This window comes from Mesocricetus auratus, unplaced genomic scaffold (assembly GCF_017639785.1).
Source record: "Mesocricetus auratus isolate SY011 unplaced genomic scaffold, BCM_Maur_2.0 Super-Scaffold_100676, whole genome shotgun sequence".
In the NCBI taxonomy this organism is placed as follows: domain Eukaryota; kingdom Metazoa; phylum Chordata; class Mammalia; order Rodentia; family Cricetidae; genus Mesocricetus; species Mesocricetus auratus.
The window spans coordinates 144131367-144151261 of NW_024429266.1; the positions used below are offsets into that span (position 1 = coordinate 144131367).

Consider the following 19895-nt stretch of genomic DNA (forward strand, 5'->3'; position numbering starts at 1 on the left):
CGTATTTGTGTGCATGTATGTGCACATGCATGTGAGTGACCAGAAAGTGTGTCAAATTCTCTGTAACTGGACTCACTAGCAATTGTGGGCTGCCCGATGTGGGTACTGGGAGCTGAACTTGGGTCCTATGCAAGAGCAGGACAAATTAACCGCTGAGCCACCTCTTTAGCCTGGATGATCTTTACATAGTTATAAAGATTCTTTTATATAAGGATATAGACACAAAATTAAGTCCTTGAGAATTTCACACAGCATATTTTGTTCGTATCTATTCTCCACTCCTCTCCCTACCTCGACTTAGGTTGATCCACACCTGGATACCCTCCAAACTTTGTGTCCTTTTTGGTTTTTTAATAATCCATGGAGTCCAATTTGTGCTGCCCATATACTCCTGGATATGGGGCCATCCCCTGGAGCATGGTCAATCAAGTAGAACCCACACCTTTAAAGACCGGCTCCCGCACCACCCAGAAGCTACTAACTGTCCAAAGCTCTTCATTTAGGAGTGGGGGCTCATGAACCCCTTAAATTCCATGCTGGAATGATTGCCTGGCTGGATCTTATAAAGGTCTTATGCAGGCAACCACAGGCACTGTGAGGTCATGAGTACAGCTGTCCAGTTATATCCAGAAGACACTGTCTTCCTCCAGTCCTCCCTGACCTCTGGGTTGCCATCTTTTTCATCCCTCTTCCATGATCTGCTATAGTCCTGAAGCCTTGTGGGAGTGTGTGTGTGTGTGTGTGTGTGTGTGTGTGTGTGTGTGTGTGTGTGATACAGATTATTGAAGCCTTGTGGGAGTGTGTGTGATACAGATCACCAACTTGTGAGTGAGCACTCACTCCATGATGCTTGTTCTTTGCACTTTAACCATTTCTGCCTTCCATGCTAACCACCATCCACTGCACACAGAAACACAGAAGATTATTCTTTCACAAAGAAAATCGAGGACAAGTCAGGGCGATCTCTAACAATGCATTTAATCAGCTATTGTAAAATTCCACAGAGTAATTTAGACACACGGTTTCCTGGATGGTCAGATGAGGAGCAGTGGGCAGGAGTGAGTCGGTGAGGTAGGGAGGGGCAGAGGCAACAGGAGTCTCATGAAGGTCGAGCTGGCTGAAAGGAAGTCCAACGCAGGTAAGGAAAGTTGAGTGAGAAATAATTTTCCAGAAGACTAATTACCCCAGCTTTCATGGAGGGCAGGAGAGGATAAACCGAGGCCAGCCTGCCACCCGCTAAGTTAATGATTCTTTGTGTTGGAGTGCAATACGGTGACAAACAATGTCAGCTGCATTGTTCACGTGTGGTCATTGTCATAATTATAAACCCCAGGGAGTACTGTTTACCGTCAGCACACTGGCTGAGTAATAGATGTCTCCCAAACCTGCCGCCGAATAAACACAACTTCATGCCTGCAGAACTGTCTACGATTCATGGAGTGTTGGGGTTCTCTTTGAGTGTCTGAGTTACTCAAAGTTACAAGGTCAGGCCTTCAAGTTCCACCTGAGCGATGTCGGGAAGCTCAACTGTCCTTTAAAGGAACACAACTGGCCATGAGTCATGAATATAACTAAGGAATCTAAGAAAGAAATCTAGAGTGCAAAAGTCCTTCCCGAGAGCTTGTCCACCTGCCTGTAGCTGCTGTACTGAACCTTGCAGTTTTGTTCCCTCCCTGCCTTACAAATGTGAGCATTCCTGCACAAGACACATTGCAATCTGTTGCCTAGTTTCAGTCTTTATCTATCTATCTATCTATCTATCTATCTATCTATCTATCTATCTATCTATTTATTTTTATGAATGTACATATGCATGCATATAGGTTCCCTCCCTGCCTTACAAATGTGAGCATTCCTGCACAAGACACATTGCAATCTGTTGCCTAGTTTCAGTCTTTATCTATTTATTTTTATGAATGTACATATGCATGCATATAGGTGCCATCAGAGGGCAAAAGAGGGCATCAGGTCCCCTAGAGTTGTAATTACAGGCGGTTGTGAAGTCACTTGACTTAACTTTGGTCCTCAACAAGAGCAGCAAGCGATTATAACAATACCAGTTATTTTACCTATTTATTTTGTGTGTGTGTGAGAACGGGTGCCTGAGGAGAGCAGGAGAGGTCATTGCATTCTAGCTGGCTATGAGCCATCTGTCGTGGGTTCTGGGAACTGAACTTGGGTCCTCCAGAGGAGCAGCAAACTTCTCTAATCTCTGGTCGCTGCTGAGACATCCTTCCCACCCAAGTCTGTTATCTGTTTATTTTAATATGATTAGCCTATCTTTAAGGTGCAGTGCAAAATATCAACACCCTGCCTGGTCTAAAACAAAAAGTCTCCTGTCTCAAGACCTGGGACACAAGACCAACTTCTCTGCCCCTGCAGGGGCCTGCAATAACAGGGGCCAGCCAGTCAGGGGGCGTGTCGAGCAGCAGGCCTTGCTGTCCCCAGGAATGACAGCTCACATCCGGGTGGCAGTGGGCGAGGTTATATAAGATCTTTTGAAGCACGCAGGACTGGCCCTGGAGCCGGCAGGAGGGCGGAGGAGAGCCTCACAGACACACAGGATATTGATCGCTCAGTCTTTGCTCACAATCCCCCCATCCCCACCCCACCCACAAAAGTCTCCCATCTGCTGGGCAAAGAATGTTATGCCCGCCCTAGCCCGGGGCCCACCCTGCGCTGCAGGTCTGCCGGACCCACCAAACCTGCTCCGGTGGCGCTAAACTGGTGGGGGTTACACGAATGACGTCTTCTACCGCGAGTTTCTGACAGCGCGTGATGTGCAAATGACTCACAGCCCCGAGCGCCCTCGCGCGGACGCCCTGCGCACTCCCTCGGTGGAAGGTACTGGACTGCAGCACTGGGCGGGAAAGGGAAGAGAATTCAGAACAGAGAAGCAGATATTCCAGTTTAGACTTGCCATTTAGATATGCCTGTTCTGAAGTACACAATAGCTATCAAAAGAACTCACCCACTCTCCTTCCTTGCTCCCTCCCTCCCTCCCTCCCTCCCCCCTCCCTCCCTCTCTCCCTCCCTCTCTCCCTCCCTCCCTGCTATCCTTTCCCCTTTCTTTTTTTTTTTTGTACACCTTACTCCTGAGCCAAACTCTCTATGTAGTCAAAACTGGCCTTGGACTCCCAGCAATTCTCCAGCCTCAGTTCATCAAGTGCTGACTTATGGGAGCGTACCAATATGCCTGGCCACTTACTCGTGTTAACAAATTTTTACTCAAATGCTATTCAGCACTGTAAGGTGATGTTTACCACCAAAGCCTATAGTTGGAGTACCTGGGTCAGGACAGGTTTTCTACCCCTGCTCGATGATGTCACTGAGATTTCCCATTACAGTCTGCTCCGCCCTGTCTGCATTGCTCAGAGTGACCCAACTGTCATCACAAGGGGTCATCGCCTGGGTCATTCGCAGCTTAGCTGGTTACTCAACCTCCTTAATGTGAGCAAGGAGCCCTTCCCTCAACATTCTAATGTCATGATTCTGAGCCTAAGTCGATGTCACAAATGCAGTTTTTAAGTGATTGCATTGGAGTAGTGGTTTGAGTCTTGACACCGGTTACTACTAGTTTGTGCTCCTGAAGTTATTTTCCGTGTGTTTTAGCGCCTCTCCTACTACCTGGAAATAACGGAGTCCTTGTGTAGCTCTTGTGCTTTTCTTTAAGGCTGGGTCTCAGGTACTCCAGGCTGGTCTCATACTCACTCACTGCATAGCCCAGGATGACCTTGAACTGACCCTCCTTCTCCTGAGAGTGGGATTACAGGCTGCGGCCACCACACACTGGCTTGTGTAGCACTGGAAATTGAAGCCAGGGCTTACTTAATCCACGCTGCTAAAGCACTTTACTGGGCCACGTTACAGCCTCTGCTGTTCGCCGTGAGAGGGCGCACACCCTGTGCAGTATAGAACTAAACAGAGAGGCGTGCTTCGAGCCTGGATCTGAGGGGAACTCAAGCCTTAAACTAACACTTGACGGCTGGGACTTGGGGTGAGTTACTCCCTTTCTCTGTGCCTCAGTTTTTCACCTATAAAATGAATTTGAGAAGCTTGTTCATGAACTCCCAGCACTTGAGAAGTTGAGGCAGGAGTTGCATTGCAAGACCAGTCTGAGCGATGGAGTGAGGCTTTTTCCTCATATAAGCAAGATAATAAAGTAAAATGGTGTAAGAGAATCTCATCAGCTATTTCTGAGGTTAAATGAGATATCTTTTTTTCCTCCTGATTGTTTAAGACAAGGTCCCATGTAGCCCAGGCTAGCCTCAAACATACTACATAGCTGAGGCTAACTTTTTTTTTTTTTTTGGTTTTACGAGACAGGGTTTCTCTGTATTGTTTTGGAGGCTGTCGGTCCAGCCTGGCCTCGAACTCACAGAGATCCGCCTGCCTCTGCCTCCCGAGTGCTGTGATTAAAGGCTTGCGCCACCACTGCCCGGCCAGCTGAGGCTAACTTTGAGCGCCGTCTCTTCTTGCCTTCACTTCCCTAGCACTGGGATTACAGATGGGAGCCACAAACCAGGCACCATGAGTCTTTTAAATCTTTACTGGTGTTTGTTCATTTTAACATCTTGCTGTTTAGAGGACTGATTTTATCCTGAGTTTTAGACTCCAGGGAAAACAGTCATGTTATATGTGACCCTGCCACCACCTTAGGAAGAAGGTATCCTCACCTCAAGTTTATGGCCAAAGATTCACGGGCTAAGGGTGGTTTGTTGACTTCCCAGATATCGACTGTAAGTGGAGCCAGGGTACACAGAGATCCTTCCTCCAAGGCCAGGGCTCTGTCTGTTTACCATAGCACAGCTTCCTTAATAAAACCTCTAAATGGAGAAGCTTGTGCTGTGCATGCATGCGTGTGCCTCTCTCTCTCTCTCTCTCTCTCTCTCTCTCTCTCTCTCTCTCTCTCTCTCTCTGTGTGTGTGTGTGTGTGTGTGTGTGTCCAGAGGTCAACCTCAGTGCCATTTCTTGGAACACTGTCCACATTCATGTTTGAGACAGTCTGTCATCTGCCTGGAGCTTGTCAAGTAGGCTGAGAGGCCAAGGAGCTCCAAGGATTCACCTACTGCTACCTGACTGGCATTGCAGCTGTCAGACACTACACTCTGCTTCTTTAAGTCAGTCACGAGAATCGAACTCAGACCACCAAGCCTGCTCTGCCAGCCTTTGAGTCACTAAGCTGCGTTTCCAGCCCCACCGAGCATTGTACTGTATGATCCTTTGCCCGATATCTACACAGGTTGGTTTGTTTGTCTTTCTTTTTCTGAGGCAGAGTCTCATTGTGTAACTCTAGCTGGACTGAAACTTGCTATGGCAACCAGGCTGGCCTTGAGCTCACAAAGATCCTCCTGCCTCTGCCACCCAAGTGCTGGGATTAAAGGTGCGTGACACTATGCCTAGCCTCAGTTTTTACATTTTTGAAGTTACAGCAACTTCCTATACAGGCCTCAAAATTTCAAGAAAACTGAAAGAAATCAACTTAAAGCCTAACACCACATCGTCATGGCTTCTCAATGACCCATTAGTTATGCCTCTAGAGCAGTGGTTTTCAACCTTCCCAACGCTGCGACCCTTTAATACAGTTCCTCATGTTGTGGTGACCCCCCCAACCATAAACTTTTTGTTGCTACTCCATAATTGTAATATTTCTACTGTAAATATATGATATGCAGTATATCTGATGTGTGACCCCTGTGAAAGGTTCATTTGACTCCCCCGGGGTTCATGACCCAGAGGTTGAGAACCTCTGTTCTAGAAGGGAGGCCAGAGGAGGCAGTAGGAGGCAGCTGAGATTCCTGCCCCTCACTGTCTTCCCCAAGTTGTTCCCAACACCTGACACAGCTCTTCCCAAATGCTCCTCCACTCTTGTGACATTACTAGTTTGTCACGCTTCATCTCTGACAGATTGTGAATTCTAGGAAGCCCAGGATAGAGCTTAATACATCTGTTCCCTAAAAGTGTCATCACCCCGTCAGTTTTCTATGTGGGCCAAGCACAGGGCAAACATCTATAATCCAAATACTTGGGAACCTAAGGCAAGAGAGTCATTGGAGTTTGAGACCAGTCTGGGCTATGCGGTGAGACCCTGTCTACACTAATTTGCTTCTCTGTTACTGTGATAAAACGCTGACCAAAAGCAACTTGGGGAGGGAGGGGTTTATGTTATCTTACAAGTTAGAGTCCATCATTGAGGGAAACCCCAGCAGAAACTCAAAGCAGGAACACTGCTTACCGACTTGTTTCCTCTGGCTTGCTCAGCTAGTTATCTCAAATAACCCAGACCCACCTGCTTAGGGATGACACCACCCACAGTGGGCTGGCCCTCCTACATCAATTAACAATCAAGAAAACGCCTCCACATGCATGCCTACAAGTCAATGTGACTGAGGCAGTTTTTTAAAAATATGTATTTATTTTTAAATAAATAATTATTTATTTTTATTTTATGTGTATCAGTGTTTTACATACAGGCATGTCGTCCTGCACTATGTACATGTAAGTGCCGGCAGAGGACAGAAGGGGGAGTCGAATCCCCTGGAACCGGAGTTAAAGGCACTTGGATTTGGGTATTGGTAGGGATTTCTAGAGCCAATCCCCATGACACTGAAGGATGACTGTACTAGTTAGCACTACAGTCAATTTATTGAGAAGGCTCAGAGGACTTGAATCAGACGGCGGCATCACGTGCCTAGTAAGAAAACGACTAAGACTTGAGCACAAGTCTGTCCACCATGGAGCAAGAAGACTTTAACCTCTGTGCTTCCTGCCCCTGAAGAAGCGGCAACCATCCCAGGGGAGGCCCTCGAATTGAAGAAACATGAACCATGGTGTACAGGCATCATCTTCCTACATGGACCATTGGTTTCTTCTCTTTCTATTCAGCCTCGATGGTTGGGGGCCCCTTTCTGTGTGCATGTTCTCCAGGTGCTAGGCAATCCTCGCCCTGACTCACCACCACGGAGCTCTGTCTGCCAGTGCCGGCGCCAGGCAAGGAAGGGTATCCAGTGTCTGAGGTCAGCAAAGCCCTCCATGTGACCATCTCCCAGCACACTGCAGCCACGATTCCAGTGAGTGGTTTCGATGGCAGTCAGCCAAGGCAAGGCCACGGCTCTTACTTGGCCAGTCGCCGAAGCTGGGTCACCGAGCAGCTGCTTCTTGAGTATGTCTGACCCTAAGGGCCAAGTTTTTTTTTTTTGTTTTTTTTGTTTTTTGGTTTTTCGAGACAGGGTTTCTCTGTGGCTTTGGATGTTGTCCTGGAACTCACTTTGTAGACCAGGCTGGCCTCGAACTCACAGAGATCCGCCTGCCTCTGCCTCCCGAGTGCTGGGATTAAAGGCGTGCGCCACCAACGCCCGGCCTGGGGTTGGTTTCTAAATACGCAACAGCCCCAGTCATTTTGGCAGAGACTGGGCTGCAGTCCGGGAACATGATGAAGACCATTTTAAAGACTTTTAAAGGCGTCCTGGTTCCCTTTTGGTTGCTTTGACAAAATACTCTGCCCCAAGGTAACCCAGGGGAGGAAAGGGTCTACTTCTTACAACTCCATCACACTCCATCATGGAAGAAAGTAGGGCAGGGACTACAGCTAGGAACCACGGAGGAACACTTCTTTCTGACTTACTCACGGCCCGTGCTTAGCTTCCTTTTTTTTTTAAAAGCCTAACAGACATTAAGTTCCTATTAATTAATTAACCAATCTATTTTTTAATGGGTATGGGGTCTCTGGGATGGGAATTACAGATAGTTGTGAGCTGTCTGATGGGAACCAGGGTTCTCCGGAAGAGCAGCAAGTACTCTTAATTGCTGAGCCGTCTCTCCAAACCCTTAACTGGCTTTTTCATATAGATTCCATACCCACCTGCCTCGGGTGGCTCCACCCCTCCTAAATCAACTATTGATCATCCCCCACGTCCAAAGGCCAGTACGCTCCAGACAGTCATTCAATCAAGGCTGTCTTCTCACACGACCCTAGGCTCTGTCAAGCTGACTAGGACAAAAGGGCTGTCTAGAATTTTAGACTCATTTTCCTGTTGTCTTTGACTGTGCACAATTACTCAGGTCCGGGCAGGCTCTAGAAACCACTAGTCACAAGCTGAACCCTGCAGAAGAGATAGTAGCACACAGATGTGTCGCTTGAGGAAAAGCACCTACAACTAGAGAAAGCAGCGGAGACATCAGGGACTCTGAGGCAGGATCAGGGCAGCTTCTGGGGACAATAGCAACCACTGTTTCCCTTTTGCAATGAACTGTGTAACCCAGCAGTAGCAGCAACATTGGTTGAGCCCCTTCAACATGCTATGCTCTACATGTGGTCTCTGATCCAACCCTTCTAATGATGCCATAACATCTACACTGTCATTATTCCCATTTTACAGAAAAGGAAACAAACTGAGGCTCAGAACCCAGGCCCATCTATCTTTCAAAGAAACTACAATGTAGTCCAGGCAGTCTGAGAGCCACTCTAGATACTATTTCAAGTTGAAAGCTGCACAGCCAGAAGAAAATTAAAGTGCAGAATGAGAAAAAAAAGAGCTCCCAATCTACCCTGCTTTGATAGAGCCCCTCAGCCCCTGCCCAACCCACTGGGGGTCCATTCATGTACTTGACCCCGGAGAGCTGACACTTCCAGGGCCCCAAGAATGAGTCTGTTTCCTGATCCTCACCTCCTGACCTCTTTCTCCCAGCTGAAGTGGAAACTAGGAGGCTAAGGGTATAGCTTAGCGGTAGAATACTCTCCTGGCATATATGAAGTCCTGGGTTCAATTCCTTGAGTGGAAAACAAGCAAATAATTGATGCAATTGAATAAAATGGATACTAGGAGCTACATGTCTCAAGAACCATTTTCATCTGGGTGCTGAATAAAAAAAAACAGAAATAAAAAGGAAAGGAAGCATGAGGGGGTGAAAAAAATAAAATAGAATAAAAAGGGAGGACATGACTGCTCCCAGGTGTGGTTGAGGGGAAGGTTTATTGTAGATATGTAGGAGAGCACAGCCAGAGGAAGGAACATCTGGGAGAGTCCATAGTGGTCACGACCAGACTGAGCTCGGCCATGTGGGAGGGAGAGAGGGGAACCAGGTGCAGCATCCAGGAGACCCAAAGGTACAGAGAGAGTGGGTAACCCAAATGGCTGGATTATATAGGGAAGGGCAACCCAGCCCCCTGAACTGGAGAGTCCAGGGTAGGGAGCATGGTATGTGGGCCAGGAGGCCCCTGTAACAGGCAGGGACTGGAGGGTGTAAGGAGAATCTCGGGAACCTGGCTGCCAGTGTTAGATTGGCACCTCAGCCATTTGTCAGAGGTTTGAGACATAACAGGTACCACTTTCAGGGATTGTGGGTGTGTTCATGAGGACTCCAAAACCACAGATCATAGGGCCCACACCACTGACAACCATTGGAAAGTCAAAGCCTTAGCAAAGAGCCATGATGTCCTTTCTCATCAGCAGCTCACGGGAGGGTCAATCCAGGGCAGCCAGTGCTCCCTCAATTCTCTCGATACACAGAAGCAAAAGCTGTTGTTGAGACGCTGTGAGTTCCGTTATTGATGGAGCCAAAGACTGGGCTTTACTTGAAAGACAGGCTATGAAGGGAGCTACTGAAGCCACTGGGGTGGTTTTCTGCTCTTGTTAGCATCTCCTAATGACAGCATGTTCCTGGAAAAGGCCAAAGTTAGCCTTTCATTCTGGCCCTTGCAACACAAAGAAAGGGCTTCCCGGCAGCTGGCAGAGAAGGGAGGGTAGGGGAAGCTTGCTTCATCGGTTCCCAGCTGAGCTCACTCCCTGCATGCACGACACTTTTCCAGACCACTGTTGTCAACATCCCTTCCCTGCTTTGCAGCTTCTCTGGCCTTCTGGAACCTTGTTTGTCTCCATCGGTCTTGCTCATAAAGCCTCATTTGTTCCATGACCACTTGACAAGTGAATGTCTCCCTAACCAGCTTGTGCACTTCTGGAGAGCTGAGAATACATTTCAGGATATTTGGGGAGACTTGGGCGAGGACAGGCTAGGGGTGTAGCTCAGCTGGCAGAGTGCTTACCTAGCTATTGTGTGACAGACTCGTCATGGGGAGACACAACACACTTATCTACTCAACCCGGAAAGGGAGGCTAGGGTAGACCAAAGTAACAATTGTGCCAATGTTCAGTTTGGTAAGCCGGTCAGTTTTTACTGGAGTTATACTAATAGGACAATGGGGGGGGGCAGTCACTTACAAAGGGCAGGAATGACTCAAAAGCAGCTGTGTCACCAGACAGTCCACCATAACATGGGTGATATGTTCTGAAAACTGCAACTTCGGAGCTGTCTACGCAGCCTACAGGCAACTCTACAGTCCTAACATCTCTTTCTGCAGTTTGGCAACTCAGAGTCTCCACCTCCAACAGCTGCTCACTCCCTTCAACACTGTTGCCAGTGGGTCCTTAAGGATCTTCCCAACTTTGGTGCTCAGAGACCTGTGACCTTTCCTTTACCTCCTGCCTTCCCTGCCGGAGGACACAGTGTTACTTTTTTATTGTGTTCCTTTAGCGGACTAACAGTAGTCCGTTTCCCCTATTACAGCACATGCCCTGTCTACTTCTGCGGGAGGTAGACAGGGGAAGGGGTGTTGGTGCCCAGCTAGTTTTTTTCTTTTCATCCTTTTTGTTAAAGTCTGGGCCCCATCTCACAGGAAGGTGCTACTCATGTTCAAGGTGCCCCCCCCCACCATGAGTTAATCCTCTTTGGAAAAGCTCTCTGTCTCTGCGTCTCCGTGTGTCTGTCTCTCTCTGTCTCTGCACCTCCACATATCTGTCTCTCTTTGTCTCTGTCTTTTCTCTCTGTATCTCTCATACACATACACACACACACACACACACGCATACACACACACACACATACAAAATGTGATTCATTAATGCTATAGCTGTTTGTTTCTTCTCTTCTCTTTTTTTTTTTTGTTGTTGTTTTGTTTTGTTTTTTGTTTTTCGAGACAGGGTTTCTCTATGGCTTTGGAGTCTGTCCTGGAACTAGCTCTTGTAGACCAGGATGGTCTCGAACTCACAGAGATTCGCCTACCTCTGCCTCCCGAGTGCTGGGATTAAAGGCATGTGCCACCACCGCCCAGCCTTATTTTTTCTTTATTTTTGTTTTGTTTTAATGTGTATTGGATGCCCTGGAATTGAAGTTATGGGTGGCTGTAAACCGCCATGTGGGTTCTGGGAAGTGAACTCTGGACCTCTGTAAGAGCATGAGTTTAGCATTGAGCTATCTCTCTAGCCCTTGGCAAGTTATGTCTGCCCGACTGTCTGCTGCCCTCTTGCTTGAGCTTCATGCTTGTTTATCTGTTGACGGACCATCTGTTCATGAGGTCTGAACTGATCTCACCAACCTATGAAAGCGTGTATGATGATTACTTCTGATTATCAACAACTAAGGCTGTGCATGATTACACACACACTTTTAACCCCAGCACTCGAAGGCAAAGACAGGTCTCTGAGAGTTCAAGGCCAGAGTGGTCTATACAGTAAGTTCCATACCAACAGGGAGACTGTCTCAAAACAAAAACAAACAACAAAAACAGGGCTGGAGACCTGGTGCTTCACCACCACCTGTAACTCCCATTCTAGGGGATCTGACGCCCTCTACAGGCCTCCATGGACACTGCACTCACATGCACATAGCCACATATGCACACAAGTTTTAAAAGTAATAATGAATTCTTGAAAGAAGAAAGAGATAAGGAAGCTGTTGCATAGAAATGTCCAAATGCCCCAGTTGCCACAGCTGCTGCAATAGGAGGCTCAAACTTCCTGCACATACCTTTTCACTGGATCCTGCTGACATTCCGTGAACATGCATGATCAGTCACCACTGTTTGGGGGCTGGCATGGTTAACCTCAGAGATTACTTCTAAGATTTCTCTTTTACCCTGGCTTCCACGACTGCCCAAAGCACCTAGAAATAAATGTCTTTTCTGGGAGGCCGGGGGTGGAGTCACAGTCTAGGCTAGGCTCTCACTTACCTCTTCCAGTTGATCTATATTGATGCTGAGTTCCTTTGACCTGTAGCAGGTGGCATCTGTCCCACTGCAAGGACTGTCCAATGTCCTTTCTCTTCATATTCTGGGCACTGTATTTGCTGCTGTCACTCATGACCCAGTCAGTCCTCATCCTCGTCCTCCAATGAGCATGAACCTGGAGGGTATGGAGAATGTGGCGGGGATGGGGTTCTCAGAAGGCCTGACCAGTTGGTATGAGATGTCTGAAATGTACTAACTGGGGGAGTGGGCTGGGAGGAGTTAAGGGAGGGGCGAATATGATCAAAATACACCATATGGCATTCTTAATGAATGAATAAAGACACTGTCTTTAAAAAAGTACTGAGGGAAGAATATAACGATCTTTTAGCAGCACTAAGAACCAGCTGAGGGAGGAGCCTATCAGTCTGCCCCCAGTTGGCCAGTCTTACTGAATTTTCCTTAGCTCGATTCAAGCACAGACAACAAATGGCAGGAGTGACTCAGAATTAGCACATGACCTGACACAGGTGGGTAGGGAGAGCATGTTGGGGGTCCCTGACAAGAATGTAGTTGAAAGAATTGCCAGCAGGCCCAGGGCAGGGTAAGGAACAGAGGAGAGTCACTGTCCCTCCATAGTCAGACCACAGGAAAACCAGTCAGGACCTTGAGAGGAATAAACATGGGGGCGGTGCCCGGGAAAGGCAAGTTCAGAATGAAGAGACTAATGCAGCCTGCACTTCAAGGCACATCTGTATTCTGCGTCCTCAGCAGCTGCATAGTAAGTTTAAGGCTGGCCTGGCCACATGAGACCCTGTTTCAAAAAGGATAGAAATAAAAATGCATTTAAAAAAAGAATTCTTCCTGTGTCCTCACACTCTTCCTCAAGACTGTTACTCCACCAACCATCCCTTTTTGCCTAGCCTCACACAGTCCACCTGTTCTCATCCCCCAAACCCTTTCCATTAGTGTAGAAAGCATCTCAGAGCTCGGCTGGATGCAGGCTGCATGCCTAGCATGCGTGAGGTCCTGAAGTCCCTCCCCAGCACCTCACACAGACAGCCCATGCCTGTCATCTCAGCACTCCAGAAGTCAAAGTGGGAGGATCAGAAGTTCAAGGTCATCCTGGGCCACAGTGAGTTCAGAGATAGCCTATGCTTCAAGAGACCCAATTGGAGGAGGAGGAAGAGGAGAAGAGGGATGAAGGAGGAGGAGAAGGAGGGAAGGAAGAGGAGGAAGAGGAAGCAATAGCTCAGATCTATCCCACCGTAAAGCCAAGCACCTTGCCTTGTCCCCAAAAGGCATCCCAGACAGTTGCCTCCCTGGCCTGGCCATTTTCTCCTTCCCTACACCCTCCCTTCCCCCTGTTCTAATCTCACTCACTCTTAAGAAACTGACGCCTGCCCAAAGCTGCCAATGTCTGGCACTCTGCCACCTGACACCACTGTAACCTGTGTTCCGTTCTCTCCTTCTGGGTGATTGTCACCAGCACTCTTCCCGTGACTCTTCAACTACCCCTTGTGTCTTGTGGGCACCTCCTTCTTCTTCCACCATCCTTAAAGGGTCCATGTTCCCCCAGGTTCCATCGTCTCTTCATCTCCCAGCGTCCCTATGGAACTCCATCTGTGACTCTCAGATCTACACCCACCAGCTTGTCCCCCCTCTGAGTATCCGAGCATCTGACAGCCCAAGTTCTCCCAGAGGCTTCATACCCTCAGCATGTGGGTTTATGGGACTCTCCGAAGCACTATCCTGTAGAGAACAGCTGGAGACACACAGGTGTCTGTCCTTGGTGGTGGTTCCAACAGTCTGAGGTGCTAAAACAGGACCATAGTGGTCAACCAGGAAAGGGGCTGAAGGTATTCTCTCTGTGCTGTGTACTGCTTACTTTTCTTATTGCGGTGACAAAATGTTTAACAGAATCAACTTGAGGAAGGATTTATTTGGGCTTCCAGCCCGAGGGTGCTGTTCATCGTGGTGGGAAAGACGTGGCAGGAGAGTGTGACAGTGGGTCACAGGAGTCCACAGTCAGGAAGCAGACAGAGACAAAGACGAGACCCAGATGGCTTTTTCCCTTTCGGTCAGTCCAGGACGCCACCCCAAGGGATGGTGCCATCTACATTTAGTGTGGGTTAAACTTCTCTGGAGATGCCCTCACAGATGTGTCCAGAGGTTTGTCTCCTTGGTAGCTCCAAATCCAGTCAAACTGGCAATAAAGACTCACCACACATGCTTCAAAGGGCCAAAGGAAGACCAGTGATTGGAAAACAGGAAAAGATAAAAATTCAACTGAACCTAAAAAGGGACCTTTGGAGTCAGAGTGACATTAAGATATTGTTAAGACTTCAGTTACGGGGCTGGAGAGATGGCTCAGGGGTTGAGAGCACTGACTGCTCTTCCAGAGGTCCTGAGTTCAGTTCCCAGCAACCACATGGTGGCTCACAACCATCTACATTTCAATCTGGTGCCCTCTTCTGGTATGTAGGCAGAACACTGTATAAGTAATAAATAAATAAATCTTTTAAAAAAATACTTCAATTACTAAAAGTTCTAGTTACTAGTCTCCAAGGCTAGAATCTACCTCGGTCTCAGAGCAATTGCCTGGTATGCCTGGAGCCGTGGGTTCAATTCTCAGATTCCATCCCCCTGCAAAATAAGGGATGTCAACTCCTACAAACTTCAGGAGTTTATTACTCTCCAAGAAATAAAAATTGAGTTCATAGAGAATTGACCAAATACAATGAAACCAGGTATTTCTGCTGCTGACTGGTCATGGTTTGCTGGATGGAGCCTTTAAACCAGTGGTTTTCATCCTTCCTAATGCTACGACCCTTTAATTCAGTTCCTCATGTGGTGACCCCAATCATAAAGTCATTTTCATTGCTACCTCATGACTGAAATTTCGCTACTGTTAGGAATCATAATGTAAATATTTTGGAGACAGAGGTTTTCCAAAGGGGTCATGGCCTACATACAGGTTGAGAGCCACTGTTATAAACCATTGAGATGGAAACAGCAGTGGGGACACTTCAAGATACTCAAGAAACTAGAAGAGGCTAATTGCCCACAGTCAACGGTGAATAGCGACTTCTTGGAGTGTCTGTGCTCATTTTCTGTGTATGGAACCATCCCATATAGGCTTTGTATTACACAAGGTATGGTAGGACGTTCAGGTTTGAGCTTTGTGCCAGCAAACCTAACTCAGGGATGGTCAGAGAGCCCGAAAGGCTGGGAAAGGACTTTTGTGTTTATTTCTACAGACAAGTCTGTTTCTTGGGTAGAGAACAGAAGATAGACACTGCTCTCTGAGAAGGGATAGTTCGTTCAGTCAGCTCTCTGAATATCTCTAGAGCTCCATCCTTGGCCATTCAGCCCCATGACATGAAATATATTTGTATTTTCTTGTTTACACCCTAAAACCTCTGCTGGCTTCCTCCTCATGGAAATGTTATTACTGGGTAGATCTCTTGACCTATACCTAGATTCTCCCACCTTACATGATGCCTTCAGATTGACAAATTCAAGATTCTTTCACACAGTGCTTACTGATGCTCTGGACCCCCTTTGCCCTTCCTCCTTCCTCCCTCTCCTTTGTGATCTTCATTAACAGAATCCAGTTATATTTGAACTAAGGACTGTTTCTATTGTCTAATCAGTCCAGAGCTTAGTCTAAAGCCAGCTTCAATGCTACTCTCGGCTGTCCTCAATGATCCGCACCTCTTGCAAGGGACAACTGTGGCTCAGTATTTCCCTCCCCAGATGCTACTTTATCTTAGCCTCATCCTGGAAGAATGTCTCAGCACTCTCTGCCTCGGTGTCTTCATGGGTCAGACTCAACTCTTAATAGCTGTCCCTTGCATTCACAGGGTCATTCTGAGGATAAGTTTAGGCCACCTGATAGCCCAATGTTCAGGGCTATTCTAAGCAATGACCTCCCAAAGAGAAGCAAAAGGAGGCAGTGACCTGGGGTGTGAAACACCAATAGTCTAGGCACCAGCTGTGCCAAGTTTGTAAGTCTATGCTTGTTATATTCTCATGCTACCAAGCATGTACCAAAACTGTGTACCCAAGAGATGAAACAACATTCCAAACAGAGCGCAATTTGAGAAGGCAGATCTCCAGCAAAGGCTGCCACATCTGCCAAAGGGATTCCAAAGTGGGGCAAGCTTTTTGGAAGTCATTCAATAATATCTGCCAAAACACTATACGCAGGACTGGGGAGATGGCTCAGTCAGTAACGTGCTTGCCACACGAGAATGAAGTCCTAAGTCTAGATCTGCAGCACATGCCTAAAAGCCAAATTTGGTGACATACGTATGTAACCCCCGTGCTGGGGAAACAGGGACAGGTGGATCCCTGAAACTCATTGGCCAGCCAGACTAGCAGAACTGATGAGGTCCAGGTTCAGTGAGAAAACTTTCCCTCAAAAGAAAATAAGATGGGCTCTCGGGTGGCGTGTTCCGCATTTCCTGTCAGCTCCGGTGCACCGGTGCAGCTCCGGCCTCAGGCCCGACCGCCACAACATGGCTTCCGCTTTGGAGGAGTTGCAGAAAGACCTAGAAGAGGTCAAAGTGTTGTTGGAAAAGTCTACTAGGAAAAGACTTCTTGATACTCTTACAAGTGAAAAATCCAAGATTGAGATAGAAATAAAGAACAAGATGCAGCAGAAATCACAGAAGAAACCAGACCTTGACAATGAAAAGCCAGCTGCTGTGGTTGCTCCTCTTACAACAGGATACACTGTGAAAATCAGTAATTATGGATGGGATCAGTCAGATAAGTTTGTGAAAATCTACATTACCTTAACTGGAGTTCATCAGGTTCCCACTGAGAATGTGCAGGTACACTTCACGGAGAGGTCATTTGATCTTTTGGTAAAAAATCTCAATGGCAAGAATTACTCCATGCTTGTAAACAACCTTTTAAAACCCATCTCTGTGGAAAGCAGTTCAAAAAAAGTCAAGACTGATACAGTTATCATCTTATGTAGAAAGAAAGCAGAAAACACACGATGGGACTACTTAACTCAGGTGGAAAAATAATGCAAAGAGAAAGAAAAGCCTTCCTATGATGCTGAAACAGATCCTAGTGAGGGATTAATGAATGTTCTAAAAAAATTTATGAAGATGGAGATGATGACATGAAATGAACCATTAATAAGGCATGGGTGGAATCCAGAGAGAAACAAGCAAGAGAAGACACGGAATTTTGAGACTTTTAAGTACTTTGGGGACTGTGATGTGGAATGTTCATGTTTCCAGTAAGGGAATGTTATTGAACTGCACATAAAATTTAAAAGATAACTATTTACACAGCCTTCTAAGTAAAGACAGCAGATTCTCCATTTCTTACTGGAGGATTTGATTTAAATAAATATGCTTATTAAACTTTCTCCTTCATTAGCATCCTAGTCATTTTGTTTAAGAAAAGGTTATATGGCATTCTTATTGAAATGTTAAAAAGAAAATCTTACATAATAATAATGTTACTTTGGTTCTGTCTGAGAGGTAAAAAAACTAAGTACTTGCATATCTGTAACTGACATCTCCCACTAATGTAAAAAATAAAACCAAAATTTTACATTAAAAAAAAGAGAATAAGATGAGGGTAAAAAAATAGATCAATGGTTAAAAGGACCAGAGGGCCAGAGTTCAGCTCCCAGCACCCATATATGGCATCTCACAAGCACACATAACTCCATCCAGGGAATATGATACCTTCTCTTGGTCTCTGCAGGTACTAGTATCCATGTGTTGGCTCTTACATATACACACAACACACAGTCAATACATACATACATAAAAATAACATTTTTAAAGGTGGAAAGCAATTGAGGAAGATAGTCAACATCAATCTTGGGTTTCCACATGTGCCCGTGCACACACACACACACACACACACACACACACACACACACACACGTGCCCAAGAAATTAATAATAGAGAAGGGAAGATTTTTCCATATATATCTTTTTATATTTTAATATTTTACTTATTCTTTGCCAAGTTTATATATACATGCAATGCAATGTATCTTGAGTATATCCATTCTCCATTTTTGGGGGGGAGGGGTTTCAAGACAAGGTTTCTCTGTATTGTTTTGGAGGCTGTCCTGGAACTTGCTTTGTAGACCAGGCTGGCCTCGAACTCACAGAGATCCGCCTTTCTCTGCCTCCTGAGTGCTAGGATTAAAGGCATGCACCACCAATGCCCGGCTTATTCTCCATATTTTTATTTTTAATGATCCCGATATTTTAATTTTCAAAAGTGGAATTAAGGCGTAGGGAGGTAGTTTGGAGGGGCTCAGTTGATAGTTTGCTTCCTTAGCTGGCACAAAGCCTTGGGTTCCATCCCCAGCGCTGCATGGCGCATGTCAAGAGGTGGAGGCCAGATGATGAGGAGTTCAAGGTCGTCCTCAGGTGCACAGTGAGTTCCACACTAGCCTGGGACACACAAGAACCTGTTAAGAATGAGAGATGGGGAAGGAAAGAGGGAAGACAAAGGAGGAGAAGGGAAGGGAAAAAGAAAAGACAAGAGTAAGGAAAACAAACTCTCTCAGGAATGTTTTCCAAAAAAGCAGTGCTGGCCTGGCTGACAAAGGTCCCACCTTGATCCTGGCTGGGCCTTGTCCACTCCACACTTCCTTCCCTGAAAGACAGGAGGGGTGGCCCTGTGTGCCCTCAGCTCCTCCCAGACCTCCTCTTCTATAAATACACGGCTTTCCGGGAATGTGCCGTTTCTTGCCATGGTTACTTTCTGAGCCCTATAACCTGTGCACACAAACATAAGCTGACCAACCAGGGCTGACTCACAGTGTGGGGAGAATCCCCAGCAGCTCACGATTCACACTGGGTTACTTCCTTCTCTTGGACTTTCGTGTCACTTACCAGTGGTCACTCGCTTCTCTCTTAGGCACAATTCAGAAGCCTTTAATTTTACACTCTGACTTGAGTTAATCCCTTTAGAAAGCAATTTGATCATATAAGGGTAATAGTGGGAGAGTGTTCCTTGGTTAATTGCCCTCTACGTGACAAAGCCAGTTCTGGCCTATTCGTTCGTTTGGAATGATTTCAGTTAAGGCCTGTGAGAATGGGGGAACAAGGGTTATGGAAGCCTATGATGGGTGTAGGTGAGTGGATTGCTCTGCTGTGTCTAAAGTGGAGAAAGGCAAAGCCAGGGACTGAAAGAGCTAGTCAGGACGACTGTGTGTTGGATCTGGGGGTCTTTTCATTGCTCTGCGATGAACTGAAGCACCACTATGGCCTTATGTTTTGTGACGATGCACTGTAAAAGAATTGGAGTAACAGAAAGTCAACTGGGGGCTGGAGAAGGGTGGAGGCCAGGTGTTGTGATGCCAGAACTTGGGGTAGAGGCAGGAGGACTGAAGCAAGTTTGGAGCCAGCTTGGTCAACTTAGCAAGTCCCAGGCTATATACAGAGATCTCGTCCTAAAATCATCAAAATCATAACAAATTAAGGACAACGGAGATATTCTATGGATGTTATATGCCATCCAGCTCCACAGTTGGATGTAGTCCCAGCTCCAGAAGGAGCCACTAGACTGTTAGACCTGCTAGTATCTGATGGTGTGTTGGTTGGCATCACCTGAGAAGCTTTTCCATCCAGCAGATCTGTTGTTTGTGTGTGTGTGTGTGTGTGTGTGTGTGTGTGTATGTGTGATGTATACCAATAGTTAAATCATTCTGGCACATGTTAAATGTTTTTAACTAAAGAAGTTCTTCAATGCAATAATCACGTCCCTCCATATTTACCCGAAGAATTAAAGGCATACATCCACGAAAACTATACTTGTATGAATATTTATAGCAGCCTCGTGTATAACTGACAAAGCTTCAGAACCATCAGCGTGTGCCCAGGAGATGAATGGGTAGACAAGC

General features: G+C 46.6%; 1 pseudogene; it reads left to right on the forward strand.

Moving 5' to 3' along the window:
* Window positions 1-16506: 16506 nt before the first annotated feature.
* Window positions 16507-17397, forward strand: LOC101831780 (annotated as a pseudogene).
* Window positions 17398-19895: the final 2498 nt, after the last annotated feature.